The following is a 13,920-nucleotide window of genomic DNA, read 5'->3' as shown; positions in this document are numbered from 1 at the left end:
AAAAGATAAAAGCGTGAGTAAAGTGGTAGAGCACTTGCCTGACAAGTGAAAGGCCATGAAATTCATCCCCAGTATTGCCAAAAAGCAAATATACAAATTAAACAATGCTGCAAGACACCTTCTTGTCTATCAGGTGTTTTTTTTTACTCTAAATACAATAATTTCTTAAGAAAGGAGATCTAAGAAGAACTATGTTAATAACCTGTTCCTTATCAATGCATTGCTCTGTCATGAACTGGAAGTTAGTAACCATTGATTGTGAATGGGGCTAATCTCACTCTCACTGTTGCCAGAATTTCTCAACTCTTTTATATTGTGATAGGAGAGATATAATTTGTCTTTATTTGTATTCTCACTTGTGAATATACGTTTTTAACATCCTCCATATTCCATGTATACTTGTCTTATGCTATTTGAACATTATTTACTGGAGCCTTGTCTTTCTTAAATGAATGGTATTACCCCCTTTGCCATACTTATTTGTCTTTTAATCTGGATCATACTTTGTGAGCTAACATTATTTTTTATAGTTATACCCTATGCATCAGAATGTTAATATTTAGCATTTTTAAAAAGTCAGATATTTAGCATTTTTGTGGCATTGTACTGAGAATTCTCTACTTAAGTCAGATGAACTCATACTTTTCACTTAAAATATACTTACTAATTGAGTCTACCTGGAGTTAGCACAATTTTATTAAATTATAACCCAATAATACTTTTTACTGTTTGTTTATGAGATCACCTTTATGGGTAATATAGTTATTCTTCTGTATTTTTCTTTTTTTTGTTCTATAGATTTGTTTATTAATTCTGAGGCTAAGAATATAACAATTTGATGACTAGCTAGGATGTGTCTACTACTGTCATTTGATGATGTTAAATGTACCTCCTTTAAGTTTACTTCCCTAAAGACAGACTATGTCAGGACCTACATTGAATCTTCAAACCTTATAGAGAATATTCAAGTCCTTCGTCCAAAATAGCACCATATTGTTTTCCAGCAGTTAGTAGGAAGTGGAGAAAAAATTTATATGGCTAGCCATTGTGTTAAGGATTTATCTCTTTTTAAAACATATTTCATTGTCTTCTAGTAGCTTTACAAAGGCGTTGCTATTCAACAAAGCAGTTTATGAATACAGAGCTTCTTATCAGTGTCGCCTCTTCCAACATTCTCTCTCAATGCTCCTAAGCTACCCCTCCCCTCACTTTTCTTAATTTTGTAGAATATTTATTGATCTTTTTAAAGAAGTTTATGTATACAATGAATCTTGATCTGTGTCACCTCTTCAATATTTTCAACCCTTACCACACTCCTTCCCTAATTTTCCTTAATTTTGTGGAATAGACAATAGATTATTGACTTTATTCTCCCCGCTTCCCCCTTTTTTAGTCTACTCCTCTCCCTTTGCCTGCCCCTTGCAAGTACCCACTTCCTGAGTACTTGTTTTGTTGGGCTTTGACTTAGTCTTTCTAAAGAACTATATTGTTTGAGCTTTGGTTGATTCAATTGTAACTGCTTACATACCACCCACTGTGTTTACTTGTGGGTTTATAGACACATTCAAGCTCCCACAAAAGAGGGAAACCTTCATTTCATATCCATGACATAGTACTCACAAATGTTTTTCTAATTATCAGAACACTGTAGGTGTAGACCTTTCTAGATTACTTGCTTTACAACATTAACTAGTGCAGAACCTTTAGGTGTTCTCTTTCCTTAAAATCAACTAGTCTAGACAGACATTGACTACCTGTCCTGTGACTTTACTCCACAGGCTTAGTAAAGTGTTCTCTTGTTAGGAAATCGTGGAAATCCATATTCTAATGAGTTAGTTTCCATGTAAATACATTATCACTCCTTAATCCCCAAAATAATCCTGTGTCTGATGGGTGAAGGCCAAGATTTTGTCTAGTTTGGGACGTTTCTGGCTCTCTGTTTGAGGATACTACAATAAACAATATAGCATCTTATAAAGTATCAAAGTATGATGGGTTATAATTGAACTCAAGGAGCTTCTTTTCATTTTATTTTCAAAAGAACTGGAAGAAAATTTGCTTGTTTATTTTTGTTTTAAAAAATAAGCTTATTGAACATAAAAGCCCCTCTCATGGTCCAATTTTCAGTTACTGCTATGACACAAAAGCTCTTTACACCATCTTTACCCTTCTTCAGATCCATGCTTCATGCTTTAATCTAATCATCCCACAATTTCAGCACTCAGATCGCTGATCAAAACATCTGGAAAATCAGCAGTAGTAATTTGAAGTTTGTTTGTAGTGACTTTCATTTAACAATTAATACCCTGTAGTCACATGCAGTAGCATTTAAATTAATATAAATAATCACATAGAAGATATTCTGTGACCAGTCATAAGCTTTTGAGTAAATAATCAATTAGAGTAAGGTACATAGAGAAACTGACCAATGAGAGGCCAGAAACTACCCACAGAGCCCACAGAAACAAGGGACCAGGCCAAGGGGAAGAGATGATTGTGTTAAAAATGATTTTCAAAAATTATTGACAGATAAGCATAAGCATATGATAGATGTTAATTTTGTGGGATAGTCCGTGGGATTTTTCTTTTATCCCACAATTAGTCCTCACAATCATCCTGGAAATTAAATGCTATTATACTCAAAGTAAGCACTTCTTTTTGTCAGTGAAAGGGCTTGAACTCAAAGCCTCAAGCTCTCAGAAATGCAGACTTGCATGCACAAAAAGTATCACATATGAAACAATAAGTATACTATTTCATTTTCAATATATGACCTATTAAAAACAGACAAATGATGAAAAATAAAAGAAAACACATAGAAAGTTCTCAACAATCTTTGAAAACCCCATTTTTTGCCTGTTGGAAATTTATGTTTGTTAGTGGCTCTAAGAAACTATTCGCTATTGACCTCTGCTTTAAATACCTCTTAGTGAATAAGAGCCAAGTAATATTTTCTTCAGAACTGGCACGTGGAAAAAACAAATAGTCAGAAGAAAGAACCTTGTTGAAAATCAAAACAGGGTTGGGGAAGGATTCAGCTCTGCTCAAGGTCTTCGTCTTTGTGGTAACTAGAATGTGCCTGGAAATCTACAAGTACAGTAGACACACTGGATGGAAAAGAAAAATATACACTGGGACATGATAAATTATATAGTCCTTTAGGCACTCATAGCACGAGACCAAAGGAGTATATTCTTAGACAAGGAACACAAAGGCTTATTAACTATGCATATGACCATATAAAATAATATTAATCAAAATGAACTCCATGAAATGGAAACGAGGTTATTGTTTTTCTTGTTGCTGTTTTTGTTTTCTTTTTTGTCTTGTTAGTTTATCTGACTTTGGGAGGGCAATGGGGACCCAGAAATGGAGGGACAAATGGTGAGGGAGTGCCGCAGTGGTACTCACTAGACACTATGTTGAAAATGATGTACAACTTGTAGGTAGGGATGGGAGGCAAAAAGTGGGAGAGATGCCCATGTAATTGTAACTCCTCTGTACAGTATGTTCACAAATAAAATTAAATTAAATTAAAAAAAAGTGGGAGAGAGCAAGGGAAAGGGTGACATTGTTCAAACAGAAATGCACTCATTACCTGACTTATGTAACTGTAACATTTCTGTACATCACCTTTACAATAACAATAAATAAAAATGTGTGTATGTATACATATATACTTATATTCTAAAGTATGATTTTCTTGATCTAGTTAGTGAAAACTCCTCTTAATCTAGAGTCCATCCTCTACATCTGACAAGAAAGATTCCTTTTCTGATGAAACAGTACTCTGTGCTTCTGTGCATTGTCTTCAGCAGCAAGCAGGACGTTGATGAGAATCACTAACATTGATTGCACATGGACTGGCTAATATTCATGCCCACATAAGTCATTGCTGATTTCCTTCAGGATCTCCATTCTACTTACAATGGGCTGGGTGGTTCCTTGCACCCAGGGCTTTGCATGTAAGTGCAAGCCCCTGTAATCTCACATAGGACAAGCACATTATCTGGGCCTTCTAATTGCAGTCACTTTGAACACACCCCAGTTCATCCTGCAGGGGAACAAAGGAGAGAAAGCGAAAAGAAGTCTGTAGTTTACATTTATAAAGATGACGGCCTTCATTGTGAATCAGGTGTGGTACGCAGGCTGAAACCAGGGAGCCTGCCAAAGCCATTTGTTCTGTCTCAGATAATCCCTTTCCTTTTGTGGTTGGGCATGGTACATATCATCGTCTTCAAGCTTATTTGTTTTGGCTGAAGAAAACAAGTTCACACTCTTTCCAGAAGACTAAGTAGAAGAGAAAAAAAAAATCTCTTCTTCCTGTGTCAGAGAATAGCCAAATACTTGGCTGAATCTCTTTAACATTCTTGGCTGGGGTCGCTTCATCTTCATCGCGTGGCCTTCACTGTGCAGATGGAAACAGAGGCTGATAAACTTTGCACCAAGAGAAGGAATCCGCACCCTGAGCATCTCCTCACTGCTCTGGGCCAAGCCCAGCTCTGCCGCTCTGTACTTAGAAGAAAAGTTGAGGAGGACAGATTAAGTTCCTTGTCCTAATGGCAGTGAATATCATCCAAGTACCTATGTGAAAATAGTACAAAGAAACCCAGGAAAAGCTGTAAAAGAAAGAGAGGATGATAAAGAGAGGGAGTGCATTTGATCGAACTACATTATATACATGTATGGAAATATCACAGTCAAGCCCCTTACTTATTCGTTTATTTGGGCTTAATTTATTTGGGTTTATTGGGGGGAAATAGTACATGCAAAAAAAAACTTGTTACAAAACTGAAAAGTACAATATTTCCAGTTGAAAATATTTGGGGAGAAAATCGATATAAAATAGCCATTCTGAAATCCCTCACCATGAATGTTTTAGAGGAAAAGCCTCAAATCCTTTTAGGAAAACAAAATGTTTAAGTAGGACACAAGCAAGGACTGAAGAACAGGAGAATCGACTGGCACCTCCATGGCAACATTGGCCGCCAGAAAACAAAAGAGGGACACCTGCAAAACCCTTGGGGAAAATATGTTCTCCTTGAGAAGTTTATGACTCACTCAGCTAGCAAGATATCCTCAGGAGGGAGGATCGGGAGTCACAGGCCAGCCAGGGCGAAGGTAGTAAGACCTGGTCTCAAAAACAAAATCAAAACAAGTGACTGGAAATATGAGTCATGTGGTAGAGCACTTGCCTCGCAGGCACAAGGTCCTCGCTTCAATCTCAAGTGTCAATCATTCAATCTATTCATCAATATTTTAAATAGAAAGTGTCAAGGTAAAATAGAGATAATTTCAACATTCATGACTTCTAATTATTTACAATACCCTGAGTCAGGTAGCCGGTGGAAAAATATACTTTACCTAAATAAGGAGGAGAGAGAGAGACAGAGACAGAGAGAGTAAGAATAAGAAATGAGAGTTGATGATGTTCAAATAAAATAAAATATTTCCCCAAAGTAAAATACACAAAAAGCAAGAAAATAATAGCATTAAAGAATCCAGGATGTCAAAATCTATTAGGATTTCAGAGCAGATGGAAAAAAATCTGGGAACTCTTGGAACTTCAACAAAGCATTTCACACAGAAAATAAAGATTGGAGCCCAACTCCAGGCTCACATCAGTAATCCTAGCTACTCTAGAGGCTAAGATCAGAGAATTATGGGTTGAAGCCAGCCCTGGGAAGAAAGTCTGTTAGATTCTTATTTTCTATTAACCAACAGATGCTGAAGCATGGCTCATCTGGTAGAGCACCAGCTGTGAGTAAATAAGCTGATTGAGAACCCCAGGCCCTGAGTTCAAGCCCTAGTACCAACACACATGCATGTACATACACACACACACACACACACACACACACACACACACGCACACACACACACACCATACAGATCAAAGCAAGAATACAGAAAGCACCAAAAGAGAAGTCTCCAGAAAGAAAAATGAATGTAAATTACAGGTTACTTAACCAATTTTATCAAATAGTAAGTTGTGAAAGGCAGTAATTTATAAGACTTAATTTAGGTTTCTAAGAAAACTGAATGACTGAAATAACTGGGACAATTATTAAGTCCAGAAAATGCAGTTAGCAGCCAGAGAAAAAGAATATAATCATGTACATAAAGTGACTAATGAGGGAATAAAATGTACTATCATTGTAATAATGAAAATTCTTGATCAAAATTTGTCATAGAATTATGCCGATAAAAATGAGGAACAACAAATTATATCTTTCACCATAACAGGGAGTCAGTAGACAATGTCTGAAATGCTAAGTCTGGAAAAAGCTCTATAAATGCACTGCCAACTAGAATTATAGAGGTTATTTATTTGTTTGTTTTCTCCTTCCTTTCTTCTTCTTGGGCTTAAATTCGGGGTTTCTCTTGTCTTGCTTAGATTTTTCAATTTACAGCTGGCACCCACCACTTGAGCCAAGCCTCCAGTTCAAGATTTTTGTTGGTTAATTGGAAATAAAGAGTTTCACAGGTTCTTTTGGCAAGGCTGGCTTCAAACAGTGATCCTCAGATCTCAGTCTCCTGAGTAGCTAGGATTATAGGTGGGAGCCACCAGTGCTTGGCTGGAAGAATGGAGACAATTAAAACAATTATGCACTTGAAATGGGATGGAGGGAAAGAAAATTGCTTAGGCATCTTCAAACACTATTTACATCTTTAAATTGTCTATTTTTTGACCCAGCTAATCAGTTTATTTTTATTTTTTTAAAAACAACTTGTTAATATTATCTTTAAGTAATTGTACAAAGGAGCTGCCATTTAACAAAGCAGCTGATGAATACAACGCATCTGGATTAGTGTCAACCCCTCTCAACATTCTCAGCCATTCCTCCCCTACCCACTCTTGCCTTCATTTAAATTATCTTTGAGTACTCAATTCTAGTTTCTAAACTCTTCTGCAAAGGATCACCTAGTTAATTGTGTTCCCTTCATACTGGTCATGAACCATGTGGTTAATGATTAATGATTAATTTCCTTTCCAACTCTTGCTAATTATAGACTGACTAGTCTTACCTTTCTCACTGACCATAACAATCTAGTTTTAAATTTCAGAACTTAAGGAAATGTACTCATTACCTTACTAATGTAACTGTAAACCCTCTGTCCAATATCTTTACAATAAAAATATATATTTAAAAAAGAGAAAAAAGAAAGATATTTCTGAAAGAAATAAAAAACTACAGTATTTAAGAAAAAATTTTCAGAAACTTTTCCTTGATGTTTTTGAACATTTTTGCTCAGATATATTTTCTAGTCTTTTAGAAACTTCTGATGAGATGTTTTTCTGTGTGACAATTATCATATTTGAAGTTACACATGAAGTTCCATGGTAGAAATTTTATGATTACAATGATCCCTAATGCATCACTAGCAAGACTGAGCTAAGGTATAAAATGTTAGTGCTATAGGAATCTGACTATAATTAGGGCCTTAGTTTTACATTGTGTTCCCAAGCTTTGTTTTTGTTGTTGTTGTTGTTGCTGCTGCTGCTGCTGTTTTGTTTTGTACCAATTCTAACCAACTCAAATTTCAGGGGTTGACTCAACTTGAAGTCATATTTTCCTTACAATTACTAATTCAGACAACATCAGAAAGCTAAATTGTGTCTTACCACAATGGTTTCAACATAAAGTTACCTTTAAAAAAGTCTTCTAAATTTTTACAGCTGTTTTAAATCATGCATAGTCAGTCTAAACTCATATTAACCAATATTGTTAACAAGTAGTGTTCTTATAACACGTAACACGTTGCATATTCAACCCAACAGAGCACTCACATACATGTTTCTAACGAGACCCAAAGTCAATAAACCTCAGATATCAAAATAAGTTATAAGCCAAACTATCTTGGAGGAATTCAAATAGGCACTTACATATCAGTTAAATAAATAACAGATATATCTCCAAGTTTTATGAGTTGAATTGTTTCTCCTCCAAAATCAATATATCAAGTCTTACCTCGAATATGGTCTCATTTGGAAATAGAGTAATTAGATACATAATTAGACTAGTTGACGCCATACAGGAGTAAAATGAACCACTAATTCACAATGGCTGGGTCCTTTTCTAAGATTTCCACCTGAAGTCACACAGACAGACAGACAGACAGACAGACAGACAGACAGACAGACAGACAGACCAACCTGAGAAGGCAGAGAATAACAGAATGCCAAAAAGAATGCTAATAGCTGGGTGCTAATGGCTCCCATCTGTAATCCCAGCTACTCAGGAGGCTGAGATATAAGGATCATGGTTTGAAGCCAGCCTAGGCAGGTCTGTGAGACTCTTATCTCCAATTAACCACCAAGAAGCTGGAAGTGGAGCTATGGCTCAAAGTGGTAGAGCATTAGCCTTAAGCAAAAGAACTCTGGGACAGTGCCCAGTCCCTGAGTTCAAGCCCTAGGATAAGCACGCGCACACACACACACACACACTCACACACACACACACACACACATACACACACACACACATCAGCACAAAATCAGACACTGAGAAGGTACAGGGAAAAGCTCCTCTGAAGATCTGGTAGAGAGTGTGACTTTGCAAATTCCTTCATTTTGAACTTCCACCCTCCATAACAGAGAAAATAAACTTCTTTGTTTTAAGGCATCCAGTTGTGCTTTGTTAAAGTACCTCTAAGAAACCAGAGAAAACATAACATGTATTAAAAATGAGCCACTGGTGGTTCATGCCTATAACTAATCCTAGCTACTCAAGAGGCTGAGATCTGAGGATCACAGTTCAAAGCCAGTCAGGGAAGGAAAGTCCTTGAGACTCTTAGCTCCAATTAACCACCAAAAATCCAGAAGTGGAGCTATGGCTCAAGTAGTAGAGCACTTGGGCAAAAATAGCTCAGGGACAGCACCCAGGCCCTGAGTTTAAGCCCAGGACAGGAACCCCTCTCCCCAACAAAAAAGTATTATAGATGGAGCTTACAAGGTGTTTCTCTTCTTTTAAGTTTTTTTTCTTTGTGTTTTTAGATAGAGCTTTCTTTAAAGGATGCTGCCTGTGTACCAACAGTCAGCAAGAGAAGTGGGACATCACTTTCACCACAGCAAGTCTGGTTGCAGAGGCTAGTCAGACAGCTTGGCCCACACTCCCTGGAGTCCAGTGAATCACAATGGATTGCAAACACACATTTACACAAATATGAAAAGCTCTTAAGGAATCTATAGGTGAAAGGGTACAGTTGTCAGCCTAAGGCAGTCAGTCAGGAAAGGTGGAGTATGTCAAAAGCCAGGTACATTTTCATTGACAGGCGTAAAAGGCAAGGAGTCTCTGAGTAGATCTCAGAAAAAGATCTGAGACAGCCCACAGCACCTCTGAGATCATCCAAAGATGAATGCTGGACACACAAAGGTCTCTTCAGAGAAAAAGACCATCCAAAAGATCGCCAGACAAGCCAAGGTGAGAGACAATAGTCAGGAAAAATACATTGACAAAGACTAAAAGAAGTCAGTGGCTTCTCAGAAGAGTCTATTGAAATGCCTACAAGAAAAAGAATCGACCTTAATAAAAGCATCTGACTCCACTCACAATAGTGTAAGAACTTACACAGACATTGTCTCTGTGCTCTCAACCAGTTTGCTGGCGGTTAGCCAGCGGAGGGAGATGATGAGAAACAGGGTAGGAAAGCATTGTGTCCCCTGGGATTGAGGCAACAGGAGCATCATGGGAAGATCTCACTTTAAGTCAATTTCAGAGAAGAACTCTGTCTGTGATAGATTTGCTGGCAGCCGACTGGCCTACTCAATCAAACCAACCAGAGCCGATATATATGTGTAAATATTTACATAGTTGGAGTCTCTAGGAGTTGAAGGATCCAAATCCTAAAAAGGAAATGGTGCTGTGGCTCAGTTGGTAGAGCACCAGCCTTGAACAAAGCAGTCAAGCAAGAAAGCTAGGCATGAGTTCAAGTGCCAGTACACACACACAAACACACACACACACAATCCTAGATAAATGGGTAATATATTGACGTAACTCTAAAATTCTTGCCTTCTGTGGCCAGAAATTACTTTCTGTTAAGTAAAACTACCAAAAAGATCTTAGCTGGGAAACAATTCTTGCAGTTTCAAAATGCTAAAGAGCCAAACATCAGAATTTAAAGCTGAAAAGACAAAAGAGCTTAAGTTCAAAACTTCCAAAGAGATACGAATAACAGTGCTTGACCTACCATACCTCCTCTGGTCTAGCAACACATGTGAATTTCCAAATAGTGTATAGATCCTGATCAAGTCTAGCATCTCTATGAAAACATGGGAGCCAAGAACCTGTCACTCACACATGTAATGCTAGCTATTTAGGAGCCTGAGATCTAAAGATCATGGTTTGAGCCAGCCAAACCAGAAAAATCTAGAAGCTCTTATTTCCAATTAACCAGGAAAAAGCTGGAAACAATGGTATAGCTCAAGTGGTAGAACACCAGCTTCATGCAAAAAAAGTTAAGGCAAACTACGAGGCCCTGAGTTCAGGCCCCAGTACTGGCACACACATACACACACACATAAATAAAATAAAATGAAAACATTGTAAAGGTATTTCTTAACACTACACCTTAAATGTAAGTAGATACTATCTCCTAGATGCTTAAACTCAGCTTTGCTTTGCCTTCACTTATGTACAAAAATGATTTTCAGGGCTGGGAAGGTGGCTCAGTGGTAGAACGCTTGCCTTGCCTGCCTGAGGCCCTGGGTTCAATTCCTCAGCACCACATACGCAAAAAGAAAAAAGCCGGAAGTGGCACTGTGGCTCAAGTGGTAGAGCACTAGCCTTGAGCTAAAGAGCTGAGGGACAACGCCCAGGCCCAGAGTTCAGGCCCCACAACCAGACCCTCCCCCCCCAAAAAATGATTGTCAGTCTTTCTATGTGGCAGGAAGCTGAATTAATCCTTTTAAGAATAAGGCAATCATTTCTAGACTTTCTACAAATTATTATACGCTCACATTTAAGACACTAAATTCAACCATTATCAGAAGCACATAAAAAAAAATGGTGCCAAGTGAGAAAAAGGAACAACAGAAATACAATAAAAAATGAATAATAGATGATCAGACAGAGACTTTAAAGGAACTGAATCCAGGCACTCTGGAAGCTCATGTCTCTCAGCCTAGATACACAGGAGGCTGAGATCTACAGAATTATGATTCAAAGCCAGTCCAGGCCGAAAAATCAGTGAGACAGAATCTCCAAAATAACCAGCAGAAGGGCTAGGCTGGGGATGTGGCTCAAGTGGTAGGAAACAAGCAAAGGAAATTTGAGGCCCTGAATTTAAGCTCTGGTACCAGGAGAGAGAGAGAGAAAGACAGAGACAGAGACAGAGACAGAGAGACAGACAGACAGACAGAGAGACAGACAGAGACAGAGAGACAGACAGACAGACAGACAGAAAGAATTACAAGATAGGGAATTTTGACATAAAATTAGAAATACCAAACAAATCTAATGTAGAAAATTACCCAATTCAATGAAGTAGTAAAAATCAATACAATTAATAAATTCAAACACAACAAATTGAGCTAAAGAGAAATGGAGTATAGATCAATTCAGAAACTATACAAATGAGCATGTACAGAGAATACAGGTGGAAGAATACATGGTGGAAGAATGCAACATACATGTTAATGGAAGCTTAGAAGGAAAGGAATGAACAGAACCACAAAAATATCTGAAGATACACTAGCTAATTTTCCAAAACTGATGAGTCTTGCAGAAACAATTTGAAAAACTCCAATTACTCAAAATAGAAAATAAATGTTTATCCAAACAGAAGTTCTGGAAGAGCATAATCATCTTAAAATCAGACATCAAAGAACAAAAAATTTCAACACACAGGAAAAAATCCAATTGCATTTAAGTAACCAATATATTTTTTAAATAATAAAACCAGGAAGTATTGGAATCACAACATTCAAGGAATGAAAGAAAATAGCTGCCAAAATGTGCTTTTCAGAAACCATGACAAAACAAGAATAAAATAGGTGAAGAAAAGATGAAGAAGTAATTGCCAGCAAAATATGCCAATAAGCAAGACACTGGTGGTCCATGCTTGTAGTTCTAGGTACATAGGTGGCTAAGCCAGCCAAAGCACACAATCCAAGAGACTCTTACCTGCAGTTAATTAGCAAAAAGTCAGAAGTTGAGATGTAGTTCAAGTGGTAGAGTGCTAACCTTGAGTGGTAAAAGCTAAGCTATGTTCAAGGCCTTGAGTTCAAAACCCAATACTAGCATACGTACAAAAAAGGCAATAAAGAAAGATATGAGTCTAAATCAGTATGACAGTTTTGTGTGGCATTTAAGATCTTTTGTAAAGTTAAAATAGACAACGAATGAACAGTAACTAGAAGTGGAGTTGGGTCTATACTAATCTTCTCTATAGCATTCCAGTTGTAGTACATGTGCTACTGAAGGGAGCTGAAAGATTTTAACAGCCTACAGAATCTGATTAAGAAGCTTCATATTACATTTTGCCATTAAAAGAAACATGTTGCAACACTCAATTAATAACCAAGAGAAAGCCAGACATAGTGATTCATGACTGTAACAGTAGCTACTACAGAGAGGAAAGCAGGAGATCATGAGTTTAAGGTCAGCTCAGGCAAATGTAGCAGGGAGCTCCTGTCTCAAAAACAAAACACAAATAAAAGGTCTGTGGGTGAAGCTGAAGTGGTAGAGTAGTTGCCTAGCATGCACAAGGCCCTGGGTTCAACCCTTAGCAGAAGGAAGGAAGGAAGGAAGGAAGGAAGGAAGGAAGGAAGGAAGGAAGGAAGGAAGGAAGGAAGGAAGGAAGGAAGGAAGGAAGGAAGAGAGGGAGGGAGGGAGGGAGAGAGGAAGGGAGGGAGAGAGGAAGGGAGGGAGAGAGGAAGGGAGGGAGAAAGGAAGGGAGGGAGAAAGGAAGGGAGAGAAGGAAGGACTGACTGTATAACTAAAAGGCTAAAATTTTTAAGCTTAAAATGAACTTAGATTAAATTCTTGCATAATCCTAGCTACTCAGGAGCCTGTGATGTGGAGGATTGTGGTTCAAACCCAGCCTAGGCAGAAAAGTCTGACAGACTTCATCTCCAATGAATCAGCAAAAAGCAGGACTGGCAGTATGGCTCAAGTGGTAGAGAGCCAGCCATGAACACAAGCAAGCCAAGAAAGAGCATGAGACACCTGGGTTTAATCCCTGCAACTGGTTAAAAACAAAAAGACAGAGTAATACAGTATTTTAAAAAATGGCCCAAAATAAAATTGTAGTAAAAATGGCAAAGTGCTTGTTTTCTACTTGTTACTACTCATCTCAAAAAGTTTTTTAAACATGAACAAAAAGTAAAGTAGATGAGTGGGCATGGGAGTGTAGTTGAGGAGGTGGGAGGGAAGGGATGGTACGGGAAAAACAAAGGAGGAGGCAACAATGCTTGATAAGAAATGTACTCATTACCTTGCTCATGTAACTGTAACCCCTTTGTACAGTACTTTTTTTTATTGTAAAGATACTATACAGAGGGTTACAGTTACATGAGTGAGGTAATGAGTACACTTCCTCTTGAACATTTTTACCCCCTCCATTGTTTTCCCCCTACCATCCCCTCCCTCCCTCCCTTCCCCGAGTGTACAGTATTTTACAATAAAAAACTTATTTAAAAAAAGAAATTAGATGGGTGATAACAATAACAATAATACTAAAATAAGGGTAGAAATTAATAAAGTGGATAGTAACATGATTAGCGAGGTTTCCATGACAACAAAGAGTGGGTCCTCTCTAGACTTCTAAAACTGATACATTACTAATAGAAGAGTTCTTAAAACATGTAAGAAACTTGAACTAGACCCCTATATCATGTCTTATACAAAAAAATCTATTAAAATGGATTATGTAAAGCCGGGCACCAGTGACTCATGCCTGTAATCCTAGCTACTC

Source organism: Dipodomys merriami, unplaced genomic scaffold, assembly GCF_024711535.1.
Source record: "Dipodomys merriami isolate MVZ:Mamm:240054 unplaced genomic scaffold, mDipMer1.0.p SCAF_8, whole genome shotgun sequence".
NCBI lineage: Eukaryota > Metazoa > Chordata > Mammalia > Rodentia > Heteromyidae > Dipodomys > Dipodomys merriami.
This window is presented reverse-complemented; position numbering follows the sequence as displayed.